This window comes from Dermacentor silvarum, chromosome 6, assembly GCF_013339745.2.
Source record: "Dermacentor silvarum isolate Dsil-2018 chromosome 6, BIME_Dsil_1.4, whole genome shotgun sequence".
NCBI lineage: Eukaryota > Metazoa > Arthropoda > Arachnida > Ixodida > Ixodidae > Dermacentor > Dermacentor silvarum.
In genome coordinates this window covers 15755265-15772261 of record NC_051159.1, presented here as the reverse complement: position 1 = coordinate 15772261, position 16997 = coordinate 15755265, and positions in this window count along the sequence as shown.

The window sequence follows — 16997 nt, the reverse complement described above, 5'->3', positions numbered from 1 at the left end:
ATGCTCTATATACCGTCCATTTACATTAACCTGGCCGCTATCTTAGGTCTCTAGCACGGCGAGAACATGCGTTAAAATAAAGTGTCAGACAACAGATGCAACACGCTGTCTGAATCGGTGTAAGCGAAGCGTTAAAAGATTACTGCGCAAATGGCACACCAGTGCAGTGTAAGAAGCGCGCAGTAGTTTTCGGCGACATGCATGTTCCGAACGTAACTCGCTCGAAATGGTAAAAGCCGCGACGGCGCACGAAGAGCAAAGGTAAACAACACATTGACAACAGTGGTTATGCTGTAAAAACCGGTTACTGTCAAAAAGCAAACCATGTTGATGTGAATAAAGTTTTAGAATAGGGGCCCCAAAGAGCTTTGCGGGTGTTAGCGTTGGGGCATAAAAATATTAAAACAAAATATACCATTTCATGATAAGAAGAGTAATGTAGATTTTCGTGTTTAATTACAATTTAGAACTTATTCTATTAGCACCAAGCAACTTGTTGAGCTTAGTTTTAAGTAACCAACTTTACGCACCTTCACCCAGCCAAGTGAATCCGTGTTAGGCATACGAGCCATGAAATCGACAATTGAATTCGGAATCAGCGGCGTCTAATGAATCAATCTTCATTACACATGTTAGTTGAGGGAAATCGATAACCGCCAAACACTTCTCTAGCTTACGAACTTCACGCGTTACCACGAATCGAGCCCAGTGGGGTGCTATAGGTTAGAGCCGTCGCTTCGATGGGCGCCGCCATGTTTGTTGACGAAAGCTTTTGGGGCAGCTTTTGGGGCTCCTGCTAAATCGATAAAATAGCGCGCCCGATGCAAAACCCAAACACAGTTCGCGGCCTGCGCATGCGCAGTGGCTTCTACGCTATTTCTTTGGAGCCCCAAAACGTGTGAGGCCCCTATTATAAAGCTCTAATAATTGCTGGGATCTTACGTGCCAAAATCACTATATGATTAAGAGGCATGACGCAGGATTAATTTTGGCCACCTCGGGTTCTTTAACGTGCACCTAAATCTAAGCACACGGGTGTTCCTGCATTTTATCTTGATCGAAATGCGGCCGCCATGGCCGGGAATCAAGCCCGCGTCCTCGCGCGACACCTCACAAGCTAAGCTAACATGGCGGGTGAAGTTCATGTGACGTGGTGCACTGATGTCATCGTGGCAAACATGTTTCGATAATAGCAGAATGAGTATCTTTATCCGTGGCATTACGGGAAAACCATGCATCTAGAAGTAAAAGCACCAGAACCCACATTTGGCTAGATGTCTTGCTTCCATTCTTTTTTATACGTTCTCGCATACTTGGCCCACTTCATGTTTGGATTCTCCTCTCGGAGGAGGATCCGATCTTACGTCCAACCTATCGAAATGAATCTCGAATGTAAGCACGGACAAAAAATCATCTAGCAGGAGAAGGAAAATGGCACTGAAGCTTCGCGAGATACGGGGAGTTGGTCGAAAGTTGTGCCCGGCGCGATACTTCACCCAAAATTGAGACATGGACATGAACACACTGGGGCGTGTCATCCACTCGTGCTTCCCCTCTTTCATATCGGCGCCAAGATCGCACGACTGCCCTGACCCTATGTTACTGCTCTCCGTTCCTGAGCATAACCATGTTAGCACAGTGTACTGTGAAAAATCCACTACTCCCAGGTTCAACCCGACGCCCTGCGATCGGGTGCATAATGGTCAAGCGGGGTGTAAGTTTATGTGCATCAAGGATCAAAGCCACCGGCTCAAACAATGGCGCAGAGATGAATGGGAAGGGGAGGGGGTCATTTCGCACACGCACATCCACACGGCCGGCTCAGCCAGCTAAAACATAGTCTTCGAGATTTGCTTTTACCCGATCAGAGCCACCTCTGGAGTGTTGATTAGGGCGCCACTTAAAGCCCAAACAAAGCCAAGTCGCAGATTTTCAGTAGCCCAAATATAGCCACATAGCCAACTCGTCCAAGTCGACGTCAAACATTTTTTTCCTGTAGCCCAATTTGGCTATATATAGCCAAACCTGGCAACACTGTGGGCCTAGCCAGGGCAGTGAAGCTTTCTTTATCAACCAGGGTTAGCCAAAGCTAAACCACAGCAATTTTTTTACTTTTCTTTTGCGTCGCGCATTCTTGTGCCGGACGCACGTGAACGACGTTGTCTTCCATACAGCACGGAATTCGCCTCCGCGCGTGCACTACTTGCCGTCTGCGTCTTGTCTGTCTCCAACCACCGCACCGTGTTGCACACTCCAGATACCACCATCAGGCTATGAACGATTGCAATGTTTAGTAATGTTTACACTATCACAACCCAGCACGTGACCTACACAGCCCATCACCTACATTTTGTCCCAGTGGAAAGAAAGCACAGCACGTGCTACGCACAAACTCTCAAACGCTGGCGCGGCGGCTACGGCAGAGAAGCATAGAGTTACTGTATATAGTGCAGAGAGCCATATATAGTAATTCTAGGGAAGCACTGAGGCGAGCGACATCTTGTGATGTTGCGAGAAACCCAGTGGCGCGCGCTGGGTTTCTCCCATTGAGCAAGACCAGAGCAGCACCCGAAAAGTTGCGAGAAGAGACAAAGAAAGCTCAGCTTTAATATAGAAGGCTGGTTCTGTAGTACGGACCATCGTCGTAGGTTCGGCTGAATCAGAGAGGATCAACGTATCGCTGATTGCTGTAACTTCTTCCATGCAGGCAATCTTCGTGCCATTGTTCCGGTGTTAAAATTATTCACTGAAGTTTGTCAGCAACACTTTCGCTTTTCCTCCGTGCAGTCGAGCGATTCCTCTTTGTGATGAGCAGGTTCTTTTTTTGTGTTAATGTTTTCTGGCGGTTCTCTGAGGCGGAGCCTCCCAGAACCTAATCGAGGACAAAGCCGTTTGTTGTGAAAAATACACACAAACTTTTAATGAAACTAGAAACGAAAATTAACCCATAAAAACAAACACACAAAGATAACATGAAAACACGTAGCTGGAACGCTAATGTTATGAGGCAAGTTCGGGCAGGCTGCGGGTGTGCGTATGCACTACAGTCTCGACGCGGCGAAGCGGAGACGAGACGACGAGATAAGCGGTGTTGGTCTCACCAAAAGACGTTGTGTCGGAGCGTAGTACAGGCTACCAGAGCGTGGCAGCTCTGGCTCGGAGGGAGAAGACAGGCGGCTCGGCAGCACGAGCCGACGGTGGTGGCGTTCTGGTCGGGCAGCTGATCGTGGCACTCGGGCTCGTAGCCCGACAGCTCAGGTTCTGCCCACGGACGCAGACGCTCACCGGCCTCGGGCAGCAGCAGTAGATTATCGGGCAGGGTGGTGATTCCCGGGAAGGCAGGCGGCTTGGCAGCAGGGGTTGACAGCGGCGGCGTTCTGGCCGGGCAGCTGGTCGTAGAGCTCGGGCCCGTAGCCCGACAGCTCTCGTTCTGCCCACGGGCGCAGACGCTTGCCGGCCTCGGGCAGCAGTTCTCGAACAGATGGAGTGGCGGCGCCCAGGAATGGGTTGGCAGGAGGCCCCGGCCGGGTGAAGTCCTGGTGGCTCGGGTCCGGAACCCGACGGCCGTCTTCAACTCCCGATCCGGTGGCCGACCTTGTCCTGGTGCCGCTTCTGGAACTCCTCCCCCTACTGCCAGCGCGGCTCCTTTTTCTGCTGCTCTGGTCGACTCGTCGATTTCTCATTGGGTGCTCGAGGCTCCGTGTTCTTTTGTGATTGGATTGGGTTTTTCTTTTGATTTGTTTTTCTTGTGCCGCGTGTTCACGCGCCGGACGGTCTTCGGCGTCGTCGTTTTCGGCGCGGCGCGGTAGAGCGGCGCGCGCTCTCCTTGTCGTCTGCTTCTTGTTTGAAATGCACCGCACCTTGTCGCACACTACACATATCACAGTCTCCTGCCACCGCACCGTGTCGCGCACTACACATCACATAAGCCCCTTTTTGGACAAGTTTTTTCACAGGAAAAACTGCCGGTCAGTGCGCGACACCTTTCATACTTATGCTCTATACGGCACATTCCACACTGCAATCACTTTTAAGGCAACGTTCACAGTGGGTCCACCGCTTAACCTTGACCAACAAAGACATAACACTTTTAAGTTCCAAAGAAACTTCACAGGGCATGCAACACGTAGGACAGTCATGATTTCTCATAGCCTAAGAAGTTCTATTCGATCCAAGGTCAGGAGCCATAAAATACAACCGGGACCTATCAGCATCCTCAGGTCACTCTTACCCACATTAGGCGAATCGCTCGTCTCTTGTGCGTTCGAGACGACACTAGCGGTGCCAATGCTATGCGATTTCGAAGCGGCAAGCATCTGCTCTTTCCGAAGATCTGACTCAGACGCTTAGCTGAATCGCCGACCTCTATGTGGTCGTGCAAGCATTTCGCACGCGTCTCAGTGGAAATTATCTCCTCTAACGCAAGAGAGGACAGCTCCACTGCCTTAGTCATGGGGAAATGCAAAGTCGATGCCTCCCCTTTACATTCTCCAGGACATGTATTTGGGAACTCTGAAGGGTTCTCTTTAACAATGTTACCGGCCTCCTCAGCTAGCAGGCCCTTGTACCGACCTTGCGTGCATGCGTTGTCACTGAGTATTAACATGCTATGGGTCTTACATTTATAGTAACTGGCATTTTTCTTTGACTCTGTACAAGTCGTCTGGCTGAGTACTTCAGTACACCTCAGGTTCATTCCATATTCACCTATCGGGTCTTCAGGGACGCAGTCAGGCAAGCTCACCTTCTCTTGAGGTGATTCATCTGGGTGGTCCTCGCACCTGACGAGGCCACTTGTCAGCATTGCAAGGGGCACACCGGAAGAGTGGGGGAGCATTTCCTCGCTCGCCTCGCACTCTTCGAGGTCATGGGCAATGCGAACCTTTGCCCGGTCCGTCGGGCTTTCTAGAGGTCTATATGCCTCTTCATTTGATGTGCTTTTTGTTGCACTGGTTCGCATGCGTGCCTCCTTGCTGGTTTTGTCCTCTTCGAGGTCACAGTACATGCGCACCATTGCCCAGCCTGTCGGGCTTTCTGACGGCAATTTTGCCTCTTTATCCAAGGTGCTTTTTCTAGCACAGATGTGCATGGGTGCCTCGATTTCATGAGAAGCTGCCTGCTGTCTGCTCCCTGAGCTATCCTCAGCCTCCAGGCTGCTTATTATCCTGTTCATTTCTCTGCTGCCCTCTTGTTCAGTGCACAAAAACCCGTGACGGCGTTCGGGGCACTCCCTAGACAGAGATTTCGAACTGCTGAGCCTGGATCCCGCGTCAAACGCTTGCTCAATAAAGCTTGTATGGGACTCCAGCTCGCGAATCTCTCTCAGGGAGCGTGCCCGTTCCGCCTCTGCGACCTTGAGACGCAACTGCAAAACACGTGCCTCGCGCTCAATCTGTTCTCTTTTCGCTTCTCGCTCCGCAGCGCGTTCTTCTCGCGCTCGCGCCTGCCGCTCGGCGAACCACGCTTTTAGCTCTGCTCCCTAGCCCCATGCGTTCCGCTAAAGCTAACAGCTCTCGCGTGCTAGCCATGTTTTTTAAACTGTTAGAATTAGCAAGAGAATCCAAACAAACGGCTTTGTCCTGTCGCGCGGACGCCAATTTGTGATGCAGCGTGACTTATTTTGACTATGAAGACGGTTCCTCAATTGGGGAACAAAGCTTAATAAAACTGAAACGCGAATAAAGAATCAAAGTAAACATTTAGCAAAATATTACAGCAACAAACACAGGAAGATAACATGAAAACACGTAGCTGGAACGCTAATGTTATGAGGCAAGTTCGGGCAGGCTGCGGGTGTGCGTATGCACTACAGTCTCGACGCGGCGAAGCGGAGACGAGACGACGAGATAAGCGGTGTTGGTCTCACCAAAAGACGTTGTGTCGGAGCGTAGTACAGGCTACCAGAGCGTGGCAACTCTGGCTCGGAGGGAGAAGACAGGCGGCTCGGCAGCACGAGCCGACGGTGGTGGCGTTCTGGTCGGGCAGCTGATCGTGGCACTCGGGCTCGTAGCCCGACAGCTCAGGTTCTGCCCACGGACGCAGACGCTCACCGGCCTCGGGCAGCAGCAGTAGATTATCGGGCAGGGTGGTGATTCCCGGGAAGGCAGGCGGCTTGGCAGCAGGGGTTGACAGCGGCGGCGTTCTGGCCGGGCAGCTGGTCGTAGAGCTCGGGCCCGTAGCCCGACAGCTCTCGTTCTGCCCACGGGCGCAGACGCTTGCCGGCCTCGGGCAGCAGTTCTCGAACAGATGGAGTGGCGGCGCCCAGGAATGGGTTGGCAGGAGGCCCCGGCCGGGTGAAGTCCTGGTGGCTCGGGTCCGGAACCCGACGGCCGTCTTCAACTCCCGATCCGGTGGCCGACCTTGTCCTGGTGCCGCTTCTGGAACTCCTCCCCCTACTGCCAGCGCGGCTCCTTTTTCTGCTGCTCTGGTCGACTCGTCGATTTCTCATTGGGTGCTCGAGGCTCCGTGTTCTTTTGTGATTGGATTGGGTTTTTCTTTTGATTTGTTTTTCTTGTGCCGCGTGTTCACGCGCCGGACGGTCTTCGGCGTCGTCGTTTTCGGCGCGGCGCGGTAGAGCGGCGCGCGCTCTCCTTGTCGTCTGCTTCTTGTTTGAAATGCACCGCACCTTGTCGCACACTACACATATCACAGTCTCCTGCCACCGCACCGTGTCGCGCACTACACATCACACTCTTGCAATGCAAGTTTCTCGGATGAGCACTAGATGGATCGGTCACCAGGAGGCTACGCCGAGCATGCAGTCACCTCTTAAATGGGCTCCGCCAACTGCTCCTTTTTTTGACGAAACGATCGCGACCACGGTATTTTCATCCACCAAGAAGTGTGTCGAGTGTCTTTCCAAGTGGGGGATACCAAGAGTTCCAAAGTATGGGTATGCTATCCCGTGTCCACTGGACGACATTATCTGCTGATTAAAATAGCTGCAGATAGTGGGACCTTTTGTTGTGTTGATACGAGTCCTCAAATTCCACACCACGCCGGAGGCCTGGCTAAAGCCAACAGCCAGGTGGCTAACAGCGCCAAGTTCTCGGCTCCCGGCCCAACAGCTCTTTGTCCACACAGAGAGACGGTGGCCCCGGCTCGCTGCAGGAGGGCGCGATGGAGGTTGTGGAGGAAAATCGATATCTCCTGAAGAATACTACAATGCTAACGGCTCGATCGCAGCCCACGACCGCAGAAACAAAGCAAGAGGAGGCACCAACGCGGCAGACACCAAGGACGAGAGAGACGCGAGCGGGAAGAGCGCTCGCACAATCAAGGCACAAGTGTACCGACGCTCGGCGCCGAGACAATCGCAGTTGCCAGAAAAGGACTACAAAGTAATAAGACCAGCATGAGGTTTAGATACTACACAACAAAGCGTAGTAGCTATCATCAGAGATGGAATCCTGCGAGCGGCAACTGTATAGATAGAGACCTACTCCATAATAACGGAACGCAAAACGCCACCATCATAAGCTCACCGATTCTGGAAAACGCCAAGAATTATAGCAGCATCAACGAAATTCAGATCAACCAGAGAAAGTATGTCGTGACCACATACATCACGCCGCCTGAAAATACTTACAAGGGGGTAATACACGGAATCCCTCAGTACGCCATACCAGAGGACATAGAAAGAAGTCTGGTGAACCAAAGAAATCTGAACATTCTACATGCTAGGTGAGTGGGACGAACTGACTCGGTGGTTATTCTGTTTCAAGGGACATATGCGCCGTGATGTACCTTATGCATGAACAAAGCAGCTGGAGGAGCGTGAGTCATTCCGCAGGCTCGTAGAGACGGAAGGGAACGGAGATACACACAGCGCCTGGTTCAGATCCAGGTCAAGATCCGGTTCAAAGTCAATGGATGGATTCAGACCAAGGGCCCTTTTTGGATTGACACCGAGGACGGCAAACGGAGCAGGCACCTAAGTGGACTCCTGTGGTGGCCTGGCTAGCCGAACACAGGTGAGCTGTGTTCGGTGAGCGCCCTCCCTCGAAGAGGGATCCGCCCTGGGGTTCAAATTATTCTAAATTAAAAAAAATGCTTGAGCAAATGATAAAAAACAACGCGAAACAAAGAATAAAAAAGAACGCCATATTAAGAAATAATCAGCAAAGGGATTCAAAACACAATATGCAAATGCCTAGCAAGAACCAACACCTGTGATAACTCATAGAAATGGTGCGCTGGCGGCAAAAAGAAATGCTACGGATGAAGTCAATGATGACGCACAAGAAACGTTAGGCAAATACGTAGAGGGCATGTTCTAGGAACTAACCAAGGCAATGCAACAACCATTTGCGGGTATAAAAATACAGCTCGGTGATATCAGACAAAGAATTGACAGTTCAGAAAGCAGATAGACTATTGTGAAAAACATACAGAAAATTCACAGCACCACGGGGGCAGGTCCAGTCAAAACTACCACTAAACCATATAACAGGCCAGCTACGGCTGAAATGAACGAAATTCCGTATGACGCTTCCGGAAAGACACACATGGCAAAACCTAATCAATACAATATTTGGCACTGAACTTGTAGGGGATACCGACAAAAAAAGGGGAACCTACAACAATTTCTAAATACAGGCAACTGGAGGTCCCTCCAAATTTGCAGGCCCCGCACAACATGGCACGAGTGAGGCCAACGCCAAAATAAATCTAACGACGCTCGTGCGAAGGAACATCCCGACAATCAAATATGACACAGCTAGGAGTCCATCGCAAATACCGCATTCTAATGGAGAGCCCTCCGTCCAGGAAAAATGTAGAGAATCTCTTTATGTTAAACGTTTATAGTAGTCCAAGACTCCAAACCAAATTTAGAACACTTTCAGGAAAACTATCATGATTGCTGACAAAACATCCCTAATCATATCTGGCGATTTTAACGCAACACTAAGAAAATAAAGGACTCACGCTGATAACGGACTCTCTCCTCCCAATCAGAATAGGTAATAGCGTATCCTGAGACTAGATCTAACATTGACAAAGATAATAAGAGAAGATGAATGAATAAATACTAAAAGAAACCTCGGAAATTACCAATCTACTAAAGAAACAATATTAGTGGCAGGACCACAAAAAATGAAATGAAAAGATCTCAATATTGTAGAATGCGACAAATTTAGAGCAACTCGACAGCAAGAAGCGAATGAAAATATCGAGAATATAGAAGAATGGGTGGAGTAACGAAGAACCCATGTTCAGAGGGCAACTAAGAAAATACCAGATAAAAAATACATTAAAAAAACAGACATTAAGCTCCTCCGTACGTGGGAAGCAAAAAGCAGCCTACAAAAAAGGTAGCAAAACGAGAAACATAACAAAACGCTTTAAAAAAAGATAAACTCTCTCGACACAGAAATAGAGGAGCACGCCGAACAACTCTGCAGGAACGGCTGGAATGAAACATGCGATTAGATGAGAAAGCTGATGGGGAAACATAGAACCTCCTAAGATGGCTAATAGACTCGACAAAAGCAAGACAACGTCAAGGCAGAACCTAGAAAAGCTCGTGCATAAGTATAGGGAAACAGAGGAGAACCATTGAATCCAGGAGAAATACAAAGGTAACACTAACACTGAACAGCTCGAACAATATATAGGCAGTGAAATTGACCTACTTTACAGACCAATGCTGCAAGCAGAGGTGAGGGCTCAGTTAATGATTTTAACACCAAATCCGTACCAGGACCAGACGGAATTACAAATAAAACACTCAGAAACACAGATGACAAATCCGTCTGGGCACTCACAAATCTCATGAACAAGTGCTGGGCCAGCGGAAAAATATCCGCCAGGGTCATAATAATACCTAAACCGTAGTAGGCCAGGATCATAATAATACCTAAACCCGGTAAAAACCTAAGCCAGAAAGTATCCGGCCAATCTCACTCACATCCTTCATAGACAAACTTTTTTAACATGTGGTCCTCACGTGGCTAATCAGTTATATGGAGGAAAATGACCTTTTTCACGCGCTACGATTGGATTCAGAAGAAAGCTTTTCACGCAGGACATTATGTTACAAATCAAGCTTAAAATTAAAGGAGCAGACATGATAACTCTGGACGCAAAGTCAAACTAGGCCTAGATTTTTAAAGAAGGCATTTGATAATACGAAGCATACAGCAATTTTAGACAACCTTCAGGGCCTTTAAGTCGGGATGAGACCATTTCATTCCATCAAAGATTTCCTCGCTGATAGAACCGCAAAACTAGTGTTAAATGGCACAAAGTCGCAAGAAATCAAACTAGGAAGTAGGGCCACGCCTCAAGGCTCAGTCCTATCTTCCTTCCTGTTTAACGTTGCAGAGATAGGATTCCCCTCCAAACTAAAAGAATTCAAAGACCTATACCACAGTATATATGCCGATGACATCTCACTGTGGATGGGAGGAGGTAGCCATGGACACATTGAAGAAACCATACAAAAAACTGTCAGCCCTTTCACTGGGGTGGAGATGAAAGACCAGCGAAGCTGTACTATGGTGGGAATTATATACTTCCAATTATGACTATTATGATGTGATGGTGTAATTGGTTATTTGAACTATTAAAGAATGAGAAATATATATGATCCGGTGGTTTTCATTTATTTAGTGACCACAGGGACCATGGCCTCATGGTCGCTACGGTACACCGCCATAGGGTGTACGGCAAAGGTTGGCACGTTCTTCATAAACACGTCACCGACGCCGCGCGCGGGCAGAATGCCGCCGCCGTCGACAACAGTTGTGCGCGTTGTTTGTTTGACCGCACACAACCGCTATCAAAACGCTGGCTACGTGACGAACGGCTAAACGCCGTTGTCGTCACTGTTGGGGGAGAGGCGGGCGACAGCCCAGTGCGAGTCGGCGGCAGAGGCCGGCAGGGCGGCGCGCATGCGCCGCAGTAGGAGACATGGGTTGGGCCTCTTTTGAAGTCAGAGAAGCACAAAGCAAAATTAGTTTTGAAGAAAGGCTCAGGAACATGGATGAAAATAAATGGGCGGCTAAAGTGCACAAGTATCTCTACATGAAAAGCGTGGACACAGAATGGAGGAAGAGGTCAAGGAAGTTGGCAACCAAGTACAGGATAATCGAAACTGTAAATAGACAACCAAGGGTCATCAGAAAGAAAGTGAGAGAAATAGAGACCGTGAATTGATGCAAAGAATGGAAACGAAAAGGACAATGGAGATTTACAAGAATGAGAAGAAATTAGAAGGGAAAATCTGTACGATAACACAAAGGGCAGTGCCTTGCTATTTGAGGCTCGAGCCGGTTGCCTAAGGACGAAAACATATCGGAACAAATATTCGGAACTAGATGAGACATGTGTATGCTGCAGTAAAGATCCAGAAACCACTCAGCACATCCTAATGGAATGCGACGGGATCCACCCAGCGAGAACCGTAGGTAACGTGCAACTCCCAGAAGCGCTTGGGTTTAAAGTGGAAGGAAACGTAAACAGATCAGCCGTAGAGATCAGCAAGAGACGATTAGAGTACTGGTGGAAAAAAAGCAGGGAAAAGATGGATACGACCTGATCTCTTAAAATCATAGGCAGCGGTACAAGCTAAATTTTTGAAAAAGAAAGATAATGAGAGGGGCATACAAAAAAAATGCTAGATAAAGAACATGTGTAGTATACCTGATTAAATCAAGCAGGCTAGGTGACTATTTGTCGCCACCCCGTTTCAAAGGGGATGCCAATAAATCATCATCATCATCATAATCAGTCTGGAGCAACGTGATAGTATCTATAAACGTTGGTCTAGAGTGCCTCGATGCCCTCCTCGCCCACCACTCCCCTTCCATTGGGAAGTCGCGTTTGCACTCCGCCGTGCGTTCGCTCCCCGTGAAAGCACGCGTCCCTCGCCCTCGCGCTCTTTCACTCGCAACTAAGTCGCGTTTGCTCTCCGCCGTGTGTTCGGCGCTGAGCCGTGCTCCCTCAAGGGCTGCAGAAGATAGCGCCAACCTTTCCCTTTCCCTCAAGAACCACTTACCGCCGTGTGTTCGCTCTCCGTGAAAGTGCGCGTCCCTCGCCCTCGTTCACTTTCACTCGCACATACAGCATACGGCCAATTAGAGTTTTTATTGCGATAGCAATTATATGGACATGGAGGAAGGAAAAAAACTAGGAGGGAGCGTCATGTGACAATCTTGAAGCCTAGTCATAAAAAATTTAGAGGAATGGGATGATGGGAAATAGGCCCTCACGTGATAGGCAAGCGGTAGATTTTACTCGGCTCGCTTCGGTGGCTTCGGTTTCGTCTGCTGCGGGGGTTTCGGAATATGCGCATATACTCGGCGCGGCAAACGCGCGCCGAGGTTAGTTCATGAAGGGATCCGTGTGGCAGTCGAGCCTTTGTAACGCACCGAACCACCAAGCAGCTGGCCGCTTAATTAGCAGACAGGCGCCAAGGCTGTTGCGAACGAAGGCGTCGGCATTGCGCCCAACAACCCGGGAGGACCACCTCAAGGACGACTGGTTGCGTTTCGGGGTGGTTTCAGGGAAACGAGGAAACCTTTCGTCCTGCAAACGTGTGAAGGCCACCAAGCCGCCTTTCCGACGGCGATACGTCGCGTTTGGGGACGTCGTTTGGGAAACAATGATGCCTTTCTCCCCCGCAAAAATGTGTAGGCGATTAAGCGAGCGTACAAGGCCCGAAGCGACTGCTTTCCCACGGGAAGAAAATTCGTCCCGTATTGTGCCCAAGGATGCACTGGCGAGCCGGGGACTCCGAACATATTTAGCGCCGTGCCGGCCCATAGTTAAGGTAGACGGTCCCAGTCAACGCGCTGTCGTTCTGCTCATAGTCTTCGGCCTCTCAGCAGACCGGCGAGAACTACCGTCAGCAAGGCGCACCTGCGTGATGAAGTGTTGTGTGCCAGGATGCCCTAACCGAACAGAAAATCGGCGTGATGGTCTGTCCTTCCAAAGGTAAGCACAATGAACGTTTTTTTTTCTTTAATTTATAAAAACGGAACTGCAATATTCGCTAGTGACTATATATGTATACGTGCTCGTGTGAATGAATTCACTGATGAAATAGTGAGATGTCCGAAAAAGAAGTGCATTATGATGTAAAACTTAAGCAAACAATAAATTTGCCCTCGATAGATGATAACACGAGAAAGGGAAATAGAAGTGTTCGTTCTGTGCTATATATATATATAAGTGCAAACAATTCAGTCGCACTGCTCTTTAACATGTTCAGTTGAAATGTTGGTGCAGATCGAGCAATGATCATTGACACTGAAATTATGCACTAGGTTTCCAAGGCAGCGTGATCTGAGAGAAGAGTGGGCCCTAGCAGTGTGCCGCTCACCTGCGTGGGTACCATCACATTGGAGCGTTGTTTGCTCGGAGCACTTCAGCGACGGTGATTTTGCGAGCGGTACCAAAGGCCACGGTCACTTGATGGCTAATGCAGTACCATCGCTCGCGGGCCCCACCAAGATTTGTGTTGCACGTGACACTACATGTCTGCCCTATACTAAGTTTCTATGTCTTGGTTCGGTTCGGTAAAACTTTATTCATAAAATTTTTAGAGGGTACGCTAGACGGCTGCAGGAGCCCGTAGATCCCGGCGCGATCTGCTCAGCCCGCTGGATGGGCCTCACGCAAGTTTAGATTTATTTTATCTGTAACATAGCTTGCAGATAAAATTAATTGAAATTGAAACTCATTTACATGATAAAGGGATTCAAGTCATGCACTTACAATTAATTTTATGACTCTTTTGGTTTTCTACAAAGTTGATTAGTCTAATTTTCATATTTACTTATTTTATTACTGGGGCTAGAGGCATTTCAAAATATGGTAAAATATAATACCAGGAATATCGCTGATTGATCGCATCTTCATATTTATAAGGAATTGCGCAAACTTTTTCCAACCTTCTATTGTATTCCAAATTGCCCCCTATGCTAGGTCATCAAAAACGCTCATTTAAAAAAAAGTACTGCCTTAAAGCTTTCTAGATAGGTTGCAACAAAGCATACTATAGAATGCTCTATATGCCGTGTTTTTACTTGGGCCTCCACACTGTGTAATCAATGGTGCAATACAAGTCGGCAATTTTTTTCTAACTTTTTCATAAATTCCACAAGTGTTAAAATTACTTTCAGGAGAAATAAATGTTTATCAGCTAGCATACACTAGCTCCTAAAAAGCCCACAAAGTGGAAATATTTATTGTCAAACAATTGCATTTTCTGCTATAAAGATTATTCACTGAATTTTGTATGTATTTCTTGTAGCTGAAAACAATTAAAATTGCAATAGAACTATAATTAATTTAAGAAACCAGAAAAGATTAGTCTTCACGTAACATTAACTTTTGCAATAGTTAGTAATTAGAGAATATTCTGCACGTAGCAACTCTGCTTGTGTGTGTAAAGTTCAATCATGCCATGAATTTTTTTTTCATAAAGAAATCTCTCAAGCTTGTACTTCCCATGTTGAGGTTAAATACAGTTTTTTTCCAGAAGATATGATGTCGTTCAACAAATTTTAAACAAGCAAATGACAGTTGAGATGAAGTTACGCAGTTGTACTTTAAATTACGGGGGTGAACATTATTTTAATTCTTAAATTAGTACCCTGAAGGCCTGGAGGCATTACAGAGGGGGCATTACATTACATTATGTGTGTGTTACAACTATGTCTATGTTTTTTGTGTGTGTATGAAACAATGCACTACAAAGTTACTACAGCTTCATTTTCTCCGAGAGTCAAGTAGTTGTATGTGCACTTTACAAGCACACTTAGATTGAACATAGTTTTCTGCACAAGGGGATGTGGTGTGTAGGGTCTGCCTGCACAGATCATGCGAGGCCTTTTGCATGACTCTGCAAAGGTTGTTTGAATTCATTCCACAGCAAATGTTATTGTTGGATCTTAAAAGTATATGGTGGGTTATTCTTTAACTGCAGATGCTTGCAAAGGACGATGCTACAGCAATGAGGCAACCTTCAAGTGCAGCAGCTTCATCCACGGGAATATCACAGCATCAAGATGAGCCAGTAAGTTGATGCACAGCTGTATGCAGCCATAATGCATGTTTTCAGTTTGATCATGCCTTTTTCATGACTGAGGTAGATGTACCCCACCATTCCTGAAGTGAAGTATGCTTTTCGTATTATTCAGGCACGTCTCTCTGAAGTGACAATAGCCATGGACATCTCCGAGGGCTTGTCAGATGTGCTATGAAGGGTGCTGCTACAACTGCTAGCTCGTCCTTCGCTGATTCAGACATTGCTGATGAGCCTTCCGAAATCCAACATGTCCTGGTATGTTTGATTGTGGTAATGACCACAGGGCTTGCTTTTTTCATGCGTAGGCCTTGGTTCATTCATGCTGTGCTCTGCTTTCAAAAATTTGGTGTTTCCCTGTAATATATATTTTGGATTTCACCTTTAAAGTAATTATTGCAGTTTGAAAAAATGCATGAGACTATGTCACACAGTTTTTTTGTAAGATGTTTTCGACCGATTTTAAGATATCTAATAGTAATGCTCTGAATGAATAGAAAGATAGAACTGATCAACCTATCATCAGCTACATTACAGCCCTTTTTTGACACAGGTGACAAGCATACTGCATGAGTTGCGTGTTCAAATTTCGATGTAAACACCGCCAAAAGCAAATGCTAATGAATGAAAGCCATATATGCTACATCATAACCTCGTTTTAGTCGATCTAGGATAAGTACAAGATAAGGAAAATAAAACAACCTGAAGCAAAGCAAGATGAAAAACTGGTTTTTGGCATAAGGAAAACGTCGGCATAAGGAACACACTCCTCTGAATTATACTTCACCTCTCATTACACGCAGAAATAACACCCTTGCTAGACTCGAACATTTACTACTGTAGTAAACTTAATTACATACAAGCTGTGCTGGTAAGCTTGATCAACATCATTTTTGGGACATCAGATAAGGAATACAGTACATAGCCACAGCCACTGATCTCCCTAACAATGTCCTGCTTGGTGGTCACTATTGTACTTAATTTTTAAATCAATCCAATGGTCTCTCTATTAGTCCTGGGCTTTAGCTTCAACTGTGCATCTGGTATTTTGTTTGCACAGTCAGCAATTTCAAGCTATGTTGCAGTAAACAGTCTTCATCATTGCACTTGATGTATTTTGTCCAGTCGCCCAGTCCAAGGCCTACCAGCACGCTCGAGGGTGATGCTTCTGCTGTGCTGCCTATGCACAACCCAGCGACACCTCGAACAGCAAGGCATACTATGGTAAGGATAATACTCGATCACTGCAATTTTTAAACACTTGTTTCCTTAGCTAACTTCAAGTGAAGTAGCATTTATTTTCATGGCATAATATATAAATATCACTGAATGAAGCATAATAAATGTCACTCAGTGAACTGCACGTGGACACTAACATATATGATCATGGCAACCATGTAATTAAAAGCTGAAACATATTCATGTTGGCCCACAGCGGTGTGAGTTTCCTCAGGGTTTGCAATTGGCGACGAATAATCTGCTTACAATTTCTCTTTTCCATTCAAATGACACAATGAACTAGAAGACCAACAGGTTTGTTACAATTTTCTATGCTCTTTATTTGTTCGATCAGTCATGAGGAGTCGTGATACAGGCAGACAAAACTGGTATTTTGTGTAGGAGAATGAGATCAGTATATTTTGCCTATTCAAACTAAAAGGTTGCTGTGAAGCATCCCACATTCAACTATGCTACATTGGCCTCTTCTGTGTTAGTTGTTTCGTACTTTTACCTTTCCTGCCTGGGCCTAGATGGGCCTGCAGTATTTTGCAAATAAATAATTAAACAAACAAACAAAACTAAGTAGCACTAGCAAGCTCGTGTGGATGGCAGTTTTATGCCCTCAAAGTTTTTAAGTTCACAAAAGTGTAAATGGAAACTGTCGTGAGCAAGGTAATGACCTAAAATTTAGCATTATATTCTTCATGGCTTGCATAAGAACGTATGCCACAACAATTAAGTA